This window comes from Symsagittifera roscoffensis, chromosome 4, assembly GCF_963678635.1.
Source record: "Symsagittifera roscoffensis chromosome 4, txSymRosc1.1, whole genome shotgun sequence".
Taxonomy (NCBI): domain Eukaryota; kingdom Metazoa; phylum Xenacoelomorpha; order Acoela; family Convolutidae; genus Symsagittifera; species Symsagittifera roscoffensis.
Genome location: NC_087065.1, coordinates 16,494,632 through 16,509,516, shown reverse-complemented (window position 1 = coordinate 16,509,516; position 14,885 = coordinate 16,494,632). Strand labels below are relative to the sequence as shown.

Sequence of the window (14,885 nt, the reverse complement as noted above, 5' to 3'; positions counted from 1 at the left end):
AGGATGAGAAGCTAGGAGTTGGGGGAAAGGATTGATCCATCTTCGATGGAGATGATGATTTTTATCTACTGAACAAAAACAATAGTAATATAATAAGTAGTCGCCCTGTTTTTAGGAGTGACCTCGTGGTGTGGGGATACTGAGACCCAGCCATGAGCTCACTATTTCTGCATGTAATTAAGTTAATTTGAGTGTTTTGACCGAAGCCGAAAGCAGTAACGTTTTGTCGACCCGATGTTAGAAAAGACCACCAAAAAGTACAGGCATGGTAAAGACGGTGAAAAGCATGCAAAGCTCTGTTTAGACGTTAGCCAGTCGTCTTAAGACTTAGTTTTGTTTTCCGTCGATATGTATCTTCAGGGCGAATGTTACATGCCTTCTGTTTCGAATAAGACAGCTCTACTCTCGTTCGAATTATGTATCGGAAATTGCGAATAGCAATTTCCCGCTGCTATTTTTGACTACTTTCTCGCGATTGTAGTTTGATTCTTCTCATCTTATTTTCTGATATTTTTCAGTTGTCGCGAGAAACTGGAGCATGACATGCTCAATTCAAATTTTGGAAAAATTCCATTTCACCCCAAAATCATGTCTTTTGCGTTGCTCAAGGCCAAACTTTCAAATATGACCGACTGGCACATCTAGAATATTCCGACCCTCCTTTTCTTAATCAATTTGATGCTAACGTCCTTAACAACAATTTTGCTTGCGTCGGCGGGTTTGACTGTGACAATCCGCGGGAATGGCACATACTTACCGGACAGTCCCTTCTATGTCCCCATTGAACGCATAATTCAATTTTATTTTCAAGCGGTGATCCGGTGTTCTATAATCAACTTACTAATCGCATCAGAAATTAAATTTTATCCACGTCATCTCAACTCACCGCGTGTCACAAATGGCATCGGACTACATTTCTTTGCCTTCAATATTTTTACGAAATATGCGGTCACAAAATCTAACAACTTGGTGTTGCACCCGAGTCGAGATTTTTCACCTAATTTGAAGCAAGGTTTGAGCGGTTTTTTTTAGACGATTGCGCTTGAAATCTTGCTTCAAAATGAGCGTTTTTTGAACGGTTTATCTAAAAAACCGCGCAAGGTTTAAACGGTTTTTGAGCTGTTTATCTAAAAAAACCGCGCAAGATTTGAGCGATTTTTTAGCTTTTCTTAGGTAAAACATTCAAAAACCGCTCATTTTGAAGCAAGATTTTGAGCGCAATTGTCTAAAAAAAACGCTCAAATCTTGCTTCAATCCGATAAACGTTATTTCGGACTAATCGTACGTTTTTCGCCTTACATTCGGTTGAATGGTGTAACATCCTTTCAACTCCGGTTTATTCAGTGCAGGTGTTAGTTTTCTCAATCTGGTTGGCTTGATTCCCAACCATCTGTCTCTCTTTATTTTCCTTCCCGTCATACTTCGCTTTTTCCGAATTTATGTGTTCAATTGGTTTTTTGACTGGGTGAAATGAAGAAGCACTAGTGTATTAAATTCGGTTGCCATGATAGTTTCTGACCTGGTCGAATGGCTTAATAATTATTTCATGATAATCGGCACATGCATTAAGGCTGGTCCCCGTAACAAGCAGCGTTAATTTTATTTTGATAGAAATGATTTTTTTGACGTTTTTATTGCTTTTCAGATATGATAATTTTACTTGGCTTGCTTATTAGCACTCCAGGTGTTTTCGGAAGTGTTGGGTTTGATTTCATCACGGGACCTGAGAATTGCATCGGAAACGAATTTTTCAATTCTGCTGCACGACTATGTATCGAATGCGGTGAAAACACTACAACTACCGATCGTAAGCTGCATTTTAATAGTTCTTTACTCTATTTTGTGAAGGGTGTCTGAATTAATGTTTTCTTCATTTTGTTATAATTAATCATGATTATATCACGGTTGTGAAGAAGAAGAAGAAACGCGTCAATTACTATACGGAATAGTCAATGCATTAGTATAGTAAGAGTGTAAAGTTATTATTAGTTACAAAGTCCTATTAGTAGTGGCTCATGTTAGAATAAAAAAAGTCAATTAAAGTGGGCCCTTCCGCCATGCGACGGTACGTGCACAAGTTGGATAGGGCCGTACCAACGCTATATAAATACATCGGCAAAATTTTATGAATAAATCAAGTCGATATTAATGCACCAAGAGAATTGTCAATTTAAATCTACCCTCCTCGATTATAGCACAGGTAGAATTGTCTATGTTGGATGTATTTTTAAGATTTTTGCACCCCCTAATGCAGAGGATTGCACTCCTCAAAAGTGCAAAACTTATTTTTGTTCTTATTAAGTTTATTGTGTCCGAGTATGATTCGTTCCGTTTCTCGCTTAGTTTCTCTGCTAGTTTCTGGATGGTTTTTGTAGAGCCTGGTGCTGCTCCTCCGGTACACGCAAAAATTAGTGGAACAAAGCTGCTGTGTTCCACATCCAGAATTCTTTGTTGGCATTTTAATGTTATGACACTCTCATGATATTTGTAGGCGTCAAATTTAGTTTTAGGGCAGGATTTAGCATGGGGGTTGAAAATTTTTACATCGAAAAAGGTTCGGCTGAATCGGCCACCCCATAGTCCATTTGCCTTGATGTCGAGTCGAGCGCCATCTTCAGTAGTGGTTGTTTTGTGAAAGCCTGGTGCTGCTCCTCCGGTACACGCAAAAATTAGTGGAACAAAGCTGCTGTGTTCCACATCCAGAATTCTTTGTTGGTATTTTAATGTTATGACACTCTCATGATATTTGTAGGCGTCAAATATAGTTTTAGGGCAGGGTTTAGCATGGATGTTGAAAATTTTTACATCGAAAAAGGTTCGGCTGAATCGGCCACCCCAGAGTCCATTTGCCTTGATGTCGAGTCGAGCGTCATCTTCAGTAGTGGTTGTTTTGTGAAAGCTTTCGCCTTCCAACGATTGAAGTCTCGACTCTATTTCAACATCATGGCATACTTCGTCCAGGAGTGTCGCAAAGGTATCGCGAATTTCATTATGTCTTAGGTGAGTGTATCCACCTTTGGGACAGTGTAGAGAGTGGGCCAGTGTGAACGGTTGTCCACATGAGCATGTGTGTGGGGTGTTTGGTGGTTCCCATCCATATCTCAGATGTAATCCATATTTAAACTGATTTGTTGAGTGAAAAATTGTACCTTCTTAAGGGTAGCACGCTGAGCCAATTCGATGCTCCTTTCTGTGACGAGTTTGTTCCGTTTCAGATATTTCTGGATGACTGTTTTCTAACGGATCACAAATGGCTTGTGACCACTCATAATTTCTGGAAAAGTCCGTGTTACTGAGGAGGTGGTAGTGCAAAAAGGTTGCGATCTTCATCGGTTATATGGTTTTTACACGAAATACTAGGAAGTAGCTGATGTCTTACATTTTTCTCAATTTCATCCATTTTCTTAAATGCTTCCGGATTTGTTCTGGTTAGAAAGCTTAATTTATTTTGAACTACCTTCGTGTAGCAGGAGTACGCATTTTGTGGTGATGTTTTAGTTATTTTGGAAAGCTTTTCAGTTAGGGTAGCGGTCTTTTCAATTTCGCTTCCCTATTTATTGCATGCTGATGGTGTTCCTATAACCGATCCAAGGACTCTAAAACCGTCTACCATTGTAATATTTGTGGCTTCGAATACTTTTATGGCGCTGTCTCGGCGGTTTTTTTACTATGAGTTGACACTTGGAAGGCTCCACATTGTATCCGAAAGCCTTTCGTGCACATCCAGGTTCCCAGTATTGCGCGGAGACTCTTAAGATCACCTGCAGCGCTTCCATCATCTGCATACCATTTTTGAGTGACATTTGGTTTTTGCAGGAGCTCAATCAGTGGGTTTATCCCAATTCCATACATAGCCATTGCGAGGGGATCACCTTGCGTTGTGCCTTAGGTAGATGTCAAAACCGTATTATTGACATACAGATTTGAGGGATGTTTATATGAGTTGGCCAGCGCATGATGTAGCGCCGGACAAAGGATTTCTATAATTTTTAGAGCAAATTCTCTATTGAGCGAGTTGAAGGCATTTCTGCATCAATAAGTAGTATGGCGTCCGTTTCCGGTTTCTCAAACTCGTTTCCCAAGCTGTTGATAGCATATTCGATTCCACACTTCTGGCCTAAGCAGAGATGTAAATTTTTTCCGAGATTTTTAAGGTCTGATTTTATACATTGGGTGATTGTTTTGCCAATTACTCTTCTCAGAACTTCGTCTATACCAATGGGCCGTACCCCTGGATTTTTGTCCAGAGGTTTCAGGCGACACGAGTTGTACGCCGTTAGGTTTTCATTGGGGAGAACTTTAGTTGCTATTGTATAGGATAGTTTAGCAATTGTTTTGCAAAGCTCAATGGATGTCTGGTTGAAGTGAGTTAATATCCTTCTCGATTCGCAAGCATCTAGACCTGAGAGACCGTGGCTTCCGTGCGTTTTCAGGGTGGATTTTCGAACTGTCTTGGCGTTTATTTGTTCGAATGTAGAGGGATGGTATGGCATTGTCTTTTTTTTTGATTCAGTTATATAGTTAGTGTTCGCTGTTTTGGCTTGAGGGTGTTTTTCTCTCAGGATACTAAGGACTGTTTTTCCTTCAATGACTTCGTTTAGGGGAAGTACTCCTTTTGTTTTCTTGTCTGAAAGGCAGCCAATGGCGGCAGATATTTTGCCTGTACTCATTAGTTTATCGAATTGCTTAACTTCCTCGTTTACTTCGGACTTCTTCTAATTTGGATGACTAATTTGTAGAGCTTTCGCTTCAGTGAAAAGTTTGTCTAATAGGCCTTGCTTCCATAAAATTATGCGGCGGCTTAGTGTTTTAGAGTTTGATCTGTTTGATTCTGATTTAGTTTTGGGGAGCAGCAGATGTGGGAGAGTCATTGCTGCTTTCATTGCGACGTTGGAATTTGGTGTTTCTTCTACTAATGACAACAGCTGCTGGTTCAGTATTTCTATGAATTGGAAACCGGGATTCTTCTTGTTTAGAATTATGAAGCGCGGTTTCCAGTTAACGACATTTATATATGCCATTTATTTTTTTTTCAAGTTCTTGGTCGATAAGTTTCCAGGGGTCGAAGGGGGCTGTAGTGATTGCTGGGGGCGATGGATAAGATTTTTTTGCTTTGGGCAGTACGTTTGTTTCAGGTGTTGATGGTGATGTTTCTTTTTGAGTTGTGATGGGGGCTTTGATTGTTGGTTTTTGAGTTGTGATGGGGGCTGTGCTTGTTGGTCTGTTGGTAAAGTTGGGCTCTTTTGCAAAGTTCTCGGGGGTGCATTGTATGCAGGAGAACCCATGGTAATAAAATTTGCTGCTCTGTAGCCCGCTACATGAGACTTGGATGTAAGCTTTGCAAATGACACACCATATGCCTCTTTTTCGGAGGTGGCGTTTGCAAATATGTCAATGCGTTTGTTGGGCCATAATTTGGCAGCGAGGAGGGTTAGCTTATGGTGAATATATACAAGTTAGCTGAGCGAGCAATAAACTGAAGATTTTATTACCATAAAAAAATGAATACCATCTTTACAAAACATATTAGCACTTAAATTAGCGTTTGAATTGGGGGAAATAATTCGGATTCTTGTAGTAAAATGTATTAATAAGGCGAAACAAAGAGTTACTTAGAGCACCATATTTACTGTTTGTGAAGTGATTATCTGCAGAGAGGATGGTTGTGGGGATAATTAGCACATTTGGGTTAAACCTATGAATTATCAAGTTTATTAAAAATCTTCAATCATTAGCAAAGTCTGAAACCGTAGATGAGTTATCATTAAATCCGGCTACTATAGTAACACAGTTCAGTTTCTGCGAGGGGTAGCTTGAGACAGTAGCGGCAAGGTCGGCTAGCTTTGCACCTCTGTACGAGTGAACCGTGGCTCCGACATCTTTGGGGCTGCAGTACTTGGTCCTTCAGGTTCCTATTACCAGTTTCCTACTCCACTTGGGTAGCCACTTCGGCTTGTACTTCGGCACAGACATTCACTAAACAGGATACGAAAGAGGCAAAGCAAGAGAAAGAATAGGTTGTAAAATGGATTGTAGAGAAATAGATTTGAAAATACAAATAACAAAAAAGAAATCAAAGCGATTACAACCTGGTTTTTCGCGGGTGGAGGTTCCGGAGGGGATGTCCGGGTAGAGGGGGAGATTGAGGAGCTTGTCTCTAAAATCCCGTACCGGGCCTTCTTCATACAAGCGTACCATTATCAGCGTATCATATCACATGAAACTATTTAATAATTTTATCACAACAATAAACAATTATTACATCAATTAAATCATCAATATAGCAAAGAAAATGTGAAGTAAAAAATTTTTGTACACTCGTTAAAGTTGTAAATAACGTAAAGTTATATAAACATTGTCAAAACAGATCATATAATTGCAAATCAGCTAATGAAAACGGAATTAATGCAATGTATTTGTATGCGTACATATAGGATTAGATTTCATTTCAGTAGTGTAGAGCTCGTTTAATTTTTTCTTGAACGTTGATGTGGTAATACCAAAATTTCATAATTTACTGGGCAAAAAATTGTCAAAACAGAACATTTAATTGCAAATCAACTTATGAAAACGGAATTCACGCCATGTGTTTGTATGCGTACATATAGGATTAGACTTCATTTCTGTTGTGTAGAGCTCTTTTATTTTTTTTCTTGAACGTTGATGTGTTAATACCAAAATATCGTAATTTACTGGGCAACGATTTCCATTTTTTTGACGTCAGATGAAAAAAACATTTTGTAGAGAAGCAGTTGAACAGTGGTTATCAAATATTATTTGCTTTATTCCTTGATTTCTATAATTCGCGGTCGGTAGCCTCAATGCATTTGTAAATGCTTGCCTTTTGTTAGTAAGATACTGATATAGATATGTAACACGTTTCATTTTAGTTCTTTTTTCAATTCCGATAAATGACTCACTTTTCCGTAGTGCGGCAGAAGATTTAAATTTTGATCTGTAAAATGTGCGTTTCAAAGCGGAGTTCAATATTGCTGCATAATCTAAATTGCTTAAAACTAAAAAAGGAAGCGAAGCAATCAAAACCAATGCGGGAAGTTGTTGTCCAATGTTATCTATCGTTTTAATTCCTTGGGCCATATTTTGCAATTTTTTTGTTTGAGATTGAAATGAAAGATTAGAATCAAGAATCAGACCTAAGTATTTGCATTCAGTTTTCTCCGCTATGTACTGGTCATTTATACTAAATCGGTCAGTTTCCACATCCTGTTTATCCTTTTTTTTTGACAAAAGTATTAAATTCTGGTTTTGATGCATTCAAATTCAACTGATTTTTGGCAAAAAATTTAGTGAGTGCGAGCAAGGAACTTTGTAACTTATTCAACGCATCATTTGAAGTTAGGGATGATGCAAACTTCATAGTCGTCTGCATATTGCACCAAAGTTCATTCTTGAGATCGTTTTTGTATATCATTGATATATAATTTGAAGATTAATGGACCTAGTACTATGCCTTGTAGCACACTAACTTCAATCCTGTCAGAAAAACTCCATTCACATTTACCCTCTGTATGCGTTCGTTGAGGAAATCTTTATTAAATGCATTTGCTTCAATTGAAAATCCGATACACTGTGTTTTTATCTCTGAAATATGTGAAATAGAGTCAAAAGCCTTTGAAAGATCCAATTAAGCTGCATGAACAATTTTTTTAGAATGAATTATTTTCTGATACTTTTTGTATACGATAATCAATGCATCTTGCGTTGAAGTTTTCGTGAAAACAAAACTGTAATGGAGTAATTATTGGATGTTTGTTCGAATGTTCTGTTATTTGAGCATGAAGAAGCTTTGCAAAGATTTTGGAAAATGCACATGTTATTGAAATAGGGTGATAATTTTTTGGATCCAACGGGTCATCTTTTTCAAAAAGGGTGGGACATTTGCTTTCTTTAGCTCAGATGGAAAAAAGTTCTCATCTATGCAGGCATTAATAACAAGTAAGTTGGGTCACAATTAATGATTTTATGACATTTGATTCTCAAAGTACATCATAGCATTGCTTCACTGTTATGTGCTGAAAACGTAAGGGTGGAAATTCAGACTTAACTGGAAAATAAGGTTAACTTTACAGAGCCAAAAACTCGCCTAAGTTTGAAATTACATACTTGAAATGATCTGCAATTTTTATATCCTGAGCTATCGTTTGATTGAACGAATACGTATCGCTATAATTCTGCTGCTGCTTGAACAACTCAAACCTGGTTGATAAATTTCCTTTTTTGCCGAATTGTGTTTAGAAGTGAGTAGACACTTAGCGAATGTTTTTCCTGTTCATCTTTAATTAAGCTGGCTAATTGTTCACGAGAAACACGATAGTTTTGCCAATTATCTACGGTGTTTTGATTTTGATAAGCTAAAAAGGATTTTTATTTACTTTCAGCTTTTCTTTGCACTCTGAACCAAACCATTCAGTTTTCAGCACATTTTTATTTTTGAAATTGCGAATTATTTTTTTCGATCGGCGCGTGTTGGCGAAGAGCATTAGAAATTAAATTTATTATCAATGAAAACATATTTTGTGCGTCTGCCCATTGGTGTAACTGAAACTAAGGAAGAGCGAAAAGAGTTTTACAGAACTCTGATTTACGGTCATCATCTTATTTGAAAGCATAAAAATGGCAAAATTTTTCCACATTCAATATTTGTCACAAGTGAAGCAAAATTGTCCGTTTTATAAGGTGTATCAGAACAAAATTCGTTTCCGTAGGTTTCATAATGACTAATGAGGTCATCGATATGAGTCTTTGCCGAAGCACTGACTCGCGTCTCATCGTTGGGACAGAAAACTTTCAACCCATAAGGAGTAATGATAGATTCCATATTGTCCTTATCTGATTTGTTCAAGTAATTTTTGTTATAATCAGCTATAAGTGTTATCTTGTTAGAAACAGTAAATGTGTTGTCAATGTTGATTGTTAATTTTTCTAGAAAATCATTGAAGATTGTTTTGTTTGGATTATAACACAAATTAATTAACATTTTTTCTTTACTCGCAATATAAAATTTCGTTTTGCGTTCAACCCATACTGACTTATTCTTTTCTTCATCGAACAAGTTTAAGTTTTCTCGTAGTTTCGGAGCCAATTTTCTAGGTATAATTAACAAAACACCGCCACCTTTTAGTTTTATTGAAGATTGTCTATCAAATCTGAACATGTGTTTTTTGGTTCTAAATCTTCAAATTATCTTTTTTTGTCGACCATGTGTTCGAAATTCCTAAAACAGTTTTTTTCACCCATTTCCTGAACACTTTTTTTAACCTGCATGCGTTTTCTCATAACACTTTGAAAATTCAAATGAACAAATTTCCGATTTTTTGCATTCTTGGAACAAATTTTGTAGACAGGTTCCATTGGTTCATATGGGCCTGGATTAGTTTCAACATCCCCACTTTCCCACGCGCCGCAAAAAAGAACCAGAATTTAATATTACGATAAAAGATTAAAGTTTCTTCGCCAAATTCTAAATCAGGAAAAAAATACAAAATTATTATTTTCTGAGCAACCTTGCACCGTTTTGAAAAAATCAAAGCATTTTGTTCAACACCTGTTCAACACCTGTATCAGAAGGATGCAACCCATCTGAACGAATAGCATCATTATTCTGATTAAAAGCCTTGTTAAGTCTAAAGTATCTAACTTTACATCGCCCAAATCCTTCGTATTTTTAACTAAGTGTAAAAACTGCTTGTTAAATTTATGTACATTTGCAATAAAATCTTTTCTTAAAGCCCCTAGAGGAGATACTGTACAGGTTGAGATTGTTTGGGGGGGGGGGTGGTAAACTTGTTATTTGAAAAATAAATTAATTTCTCTAAATTACTCACAGGTTCTTTTGCATCGAATTCGTTTGAAAGACAGTCATTTTTTCCAATCGAAGTAGTTATGCGGTAAGAATTGCGAGGTTTACTGTTTATCGCCCGTTCCACCAGTCCCGAAATTTTGTGGCCCCCAAATCCTCTCGCTAATTCCTTATATGATATTTGTTCTGTTCACTTATGAGTCCCCCAGCATTAATCCGCAGTAGTTGGTAACAAAAGGTGTTTTGTTTGTTCGACTTTTTGTGATCTTGGTCAATTATTTCTTAGTTGCGTTAATTGGTTTCGTCTGGTGTGTAAAATTGTTATTTTAGTGTATTTGTTGGAGTTTTCATTCTTCCATTCTATTGTTTTCGAATTTGTGTTCTGAATTTTTCGGTTTTCCTTTTTTTTTTCAAAATTTTACAGATCGAAAATATTTTTACCTTTTTTTTTCTTTGTTGACGTCGATAGGTTTTCGATAATTTTTTTGAAATAAAATAATATCTTCCATGGCGTTTATAGAAGTCTCATATTTCAATTCTTCGTTTAAGTTTCGAAGTCAAACATGCTGGCGATTAAAAGAATAAACTAAAAATAAAGCATTAAAATAACCGACTGTCACTAGAAAATAAAATTGGTTGTGTGAAAACAAGACAAACCAAATTGTAAGAAATTAAAATTTGGTTTGTCTTGTTTGTTTATTATGTCATAAGCAAAATTATTCTAATTTTCTTATTGTATCTTCGACTTGATTGAAATCTGAAGAAATTGTTGCCTTCGCACGGAAAGTACACACTGGCAGAAGTAAAGCTAAATCCTACAACGATTTGCTAGCGTCAAAAGTGCTTTTCACCGTCTATACCATAGCCAATTCAACATGGTCTTCGCAACATCGGGTCGACAAAACTCGTTACTGTCCTAAGGCTCTCAGCCGAGCCGCTCAAGTTAACTTAGTTGCATTAAAATTAGTGAGCTCATGGCTAGGTTTCAGAATCCCCAGACCACAAGGTCATTACTTAAATAGGGCTAGTGCACTATTATTATCATATTGCTATGTTACTTTTGTTTTTGTACAGTAGAGAAAATCACTCAGCCATCGCAGATTGATCGACCCTTTCCTTATTTTCTAGCTTCTCATATCCTGAAAATGAACAAATTGAATTCAGGTCATTCCAGGAAGCTATAAATTAAAACAATGCAGTTCTCCTGTTTAACGAGAGGCCCTTCCGAGTTGTTGGTCTTCGTTGAAGAAGCTCCTTCTTCACCAACAGGGAGGGTTGTAATTCCGATCCCAGGCTTTTTTGATTGGTAAATAGCGTTTAGTATCGATTGTAATGGTACAATTGTTACTTTTCGGAATACTTCTATTTCTCCGTAATCTTTTAAATGGTGTCACGTCATTTCTGTCTGCTTGATACAATATCTGGTCTTCTTCTGAAAAGTTAAAATCGTCCTTCTGATTTTCGCGGTTTCAATTGGCGCGAAAATCAAATTATCAAGTGTCATGCTCACCCAAATCGAAAATAACTACATTTTTTTGGTTCAAATAGTAAATAACGTCGTTAATCGGCTCATTTTATGTATCGTACACTCTTGTTCTCTCGATTAAAAATTGACCGCGTTCTGGTCGAATGGCATAAAGGGCATTTAGTTGAATTTATATGAATTGATACCTCAAAGGCTGCCTTATTCGGCGATGAGCTAAATGAAAAGCACGATATGGAGTGGTTGGCCCTTTTATTTCTCGATTTAATATTAGATAGTTGCGAACATGTGCATGATCATATGCCCTCTCGGTAACACAAAAGTTTTATCGGTGGTTCCAGGAGCCAATGTGGATTCTGATCAATCCCTAAACCGATGAACATCAATCCAAATTAAGGTAGATACGATTATCTTCAAGTCAAAGTGGTCTTCGATGAATTTGCACTTGTTGCATCTGCGTTGTGAGGCGCAATTCTTGACCTCTTGTTTTCTGAGGCAGTTCTAGCGAAGCTTGCTGTCTAAAGTGACTATTACACGCTGCATGAAACCCAACATCAGTTGCACTCTACGCAACTTACATCCACAGATGAATAAATAGAACCACCAAAACTCGACAGGATTCTAAATTACTACCAAAAGCAGGAACGATGCGACTGCATACAGACTCCAGCTACTTACACTTTGCATATTGCATTAAATAAGACTTGAGAAAATCCCCACCAGCCACTTTTTTTAACTTAATTTACTGATTTGCAAATTGAGGTTGGCTACTACAATCGACGGCACGTGATAATAGGCAAATTAACAACCTTCACAATCAATCATTGAAAAGAATAAAAACTTATAAGGTCTTATTTTTTGCACCAACCAGCCACTGATTATGATTAAATATTTTTTGTATTGTAATTTGTATCTTTTTTGTTATTACTCAAATATTTTAGACGTATCTTGCTCATGTGCGGTTGGCTTTAAAACAATCGCAGATGTTGGATCTGGTCCCTATTCGACTAGAGATGGAGTTCAAGTGTTGGCGTGTCAGGCATGCCCTGCTGGAATGGTAGGAATTGTTGTTGATATCTAAAATTTGCTCTAAAAAATTCCTATACCAAGCTGTTGACAAATAAATTGATACTTTTGATGCTTCGCTAAATCTACCCGCTGTTTTTCAGGCTGTTTCTCCCGATGGATGGGATTGTGTAACTTGCGGAGATGGAACAAGTCGCGAACCTACAACTGGTAAGTGTGTGCCATGTGCCGATGAGCGTGTATTGAACTCCCGCGACGAATTCGGAGGGCTGGTCGACCCTTCCTCGTGCCAAGAGTGCGCTGATAATTTTGGACCAACAGAAGAAGGAAATGTTCAAGTAATTTTTGTTATAATCAGCTATAAGTGTTATCTTGTTAGAAACAGTAAATGTGTTGTCAATGTTGATTGTTAATTTTTCTAGAAAATCAATGAAGATTGTTTTGTTTGGATTATAACACAAATTAATTAACATTTGTTCTTTACTCGCAATATAAAATTTCGTTTTGCGTTCAACCCATACTGACTTATTCTTTTCTTCATCGAACAAGTTTAAGTTTTCTCGTAGTTTCGGAGCCAATTTTCTAGGTATAATTAACAAAACACCGCCACCTTTTAGTTTTATTGAAGATTGTCTATCAAATCTGAACATGTGTTTTTTGGTTCTAAATCTTCAAATTATCTTTTTTGTCGACCATGTGTTCGAAATTCCTAAAACAGTTTTTTTCACCCATTTCCTGAACACTTTTTTTAACCTGCATGCGTTTTCTCATAACACTTTGAAAATTCAAATGAACAAATTTCCGATTTTTTGCATTCTTGGAACAAATTTTGTAGACAGGTTCCATTGGTTCATATGGGCCTGGATTAGTTTCAATATCCCCACTTTCCCACGCGCCGCAAAAAAGAACCAGAATTTAATATTACGATAAAAGATTAAAGTTTCTTCGCCAAATTCTAAATCAGGAAAAAAATACAAAATTATTATTTTCTGAGCAACCTTGCACCGTTTTGAAAAAATCAAAGCATTTTGTTCAACACCTGTTCAACACCTGTATCAGAAGGATGCAACCCATCTGAACTAATAGCATCATTATTCTGATTAAAAGCCTTGTTAAGTCTAAAGTATCTAACTTTACATCGCCCAAATCCTTCGTATTTTTAACTAAGTGTAAAAACTGCTTGTTAAATTTATGTACATTTGCAATAAAATCTTTTCTTAAAGCCCGTAGAGGAGATACTGTACAGGTTGAGATTGTTTGGGGGGGTGGTAAACTTGTTATTTGAAAAATAAATTAATTTCTCTAAATTACTCACAGGTTCTTTTGCATCGAATTCGTTTGAAAGACAGTCATTTTTTCCAATCGAAGTAGTTATGCGGTAAGAATTGCGAGGTTTACTGTTTATCGCCCGTTCCACCAGTCCCGAAATTTTGTGGCCCCCAAATCCTCTCGCTAATTCCTCATATGATATTTGTTCTGTTCACTTATGAGTCCCCCAGCATTAATCCGCAGTAGTTGGTAACAAAAGGTGTTTTGTTTGGTCGACTTTTTGTGATCTTGGTCAATTATTTCTTAGTTGCGTTCATTGGTTTCGTCTGGTGTGTAAAATTGTTATTTTAGTGTATTTGTTGGAGTTTTCATTCTTCCATTCTATTGTTTTCGAATTTGTGTTCTGAATTTTTCGGTTTTCCTTTTTTTTTCAAAATTTTACAGATCGAAAATATTTTTACCTTTTTTTTTCTTTGTTGACGTCGATAGGTTTTCGATAATTTTTTTGAAATAAAATAATATCTTCCATGGCGTTTTTAGAAGTCTCATATTTCAATTCTTCGTTTAAGTTTCGAAGTCAAACATGCTGGCGATTAAAAGAATAAACTAAAAATAAAGCATTAAAATAACCGACTGTCACTAGAAAATAAAATTGGTTGTGTGAAAACAAGACAAACCAAATTGTAAGAAATTAAAATTTGGTTTGTCTTGTTTGTTTATTATGTCATAAGCAAAATTATTCTAATTTTCTTATTGTATCTTCGACTTGATTGAAATCTGAAGAAATTGTTGCCTTCGCACGGAAAGTACACACTGGCAGAAGTAAAGCTAAATCCTACAACGATTTGCTAGCGTCAAAAGTGCTTTTCACCGTCTATACCATAGCCAATTCAACATGGTCTTCGCAACATCGGGTCGACAAAACTCGTTACTGTCCTAAGGCTCTCAGCCGAGCCGCTCAAGTTAACTTAGTTGCATTAAAATTAGTGAGCTCATGGCTAGGTTTCAGAATCCCCAGACCACAAGGTCATTACTTAAATAGGGCTAGTGCACTATTATTATCATATTGCTATGTTACTTTTGTTTTTGTACAGTAGAGAAAATCACTCAGCCATCGCAGATTGATCGACCCTTTCCTTATTTTCTAGCTTCTCATATCCTGAAAATGAACAAATTGAATTCAGGTCATTCCAGGAAGCTATAAATTAAAACAATGCAGTTCTCCTGTTTAACGAGAGGCCCTTCCGAGTTGTTGGTCTTCGTTGAAGAAGCTCCTTCTTCACCAAC

General features: G+C 36.8%; 1 long non-coding RNA gene across 1 annotated transcript; it reads left to right on the top strand.

The window, feature by feature from the left end:
- The first annotated feature begins 1,649 nt into the window (after positions 1-1,649).
- On the top strand, positions 1,650-12,656 carry LOC134844627 (uncharacterized). The gene is made up of 3 exons (XR_010162695.1): positions 1,650-1,807; positions 12,245-12,360; positions 12,473-12,656. It is a non-coding gene; the product is annotated as an uncharacterized LOC134844627 (long non-coding RNA).
- The last annotated feature ends 2,229 nt before the right edge of the window (positions 12,657-14,885 follow it).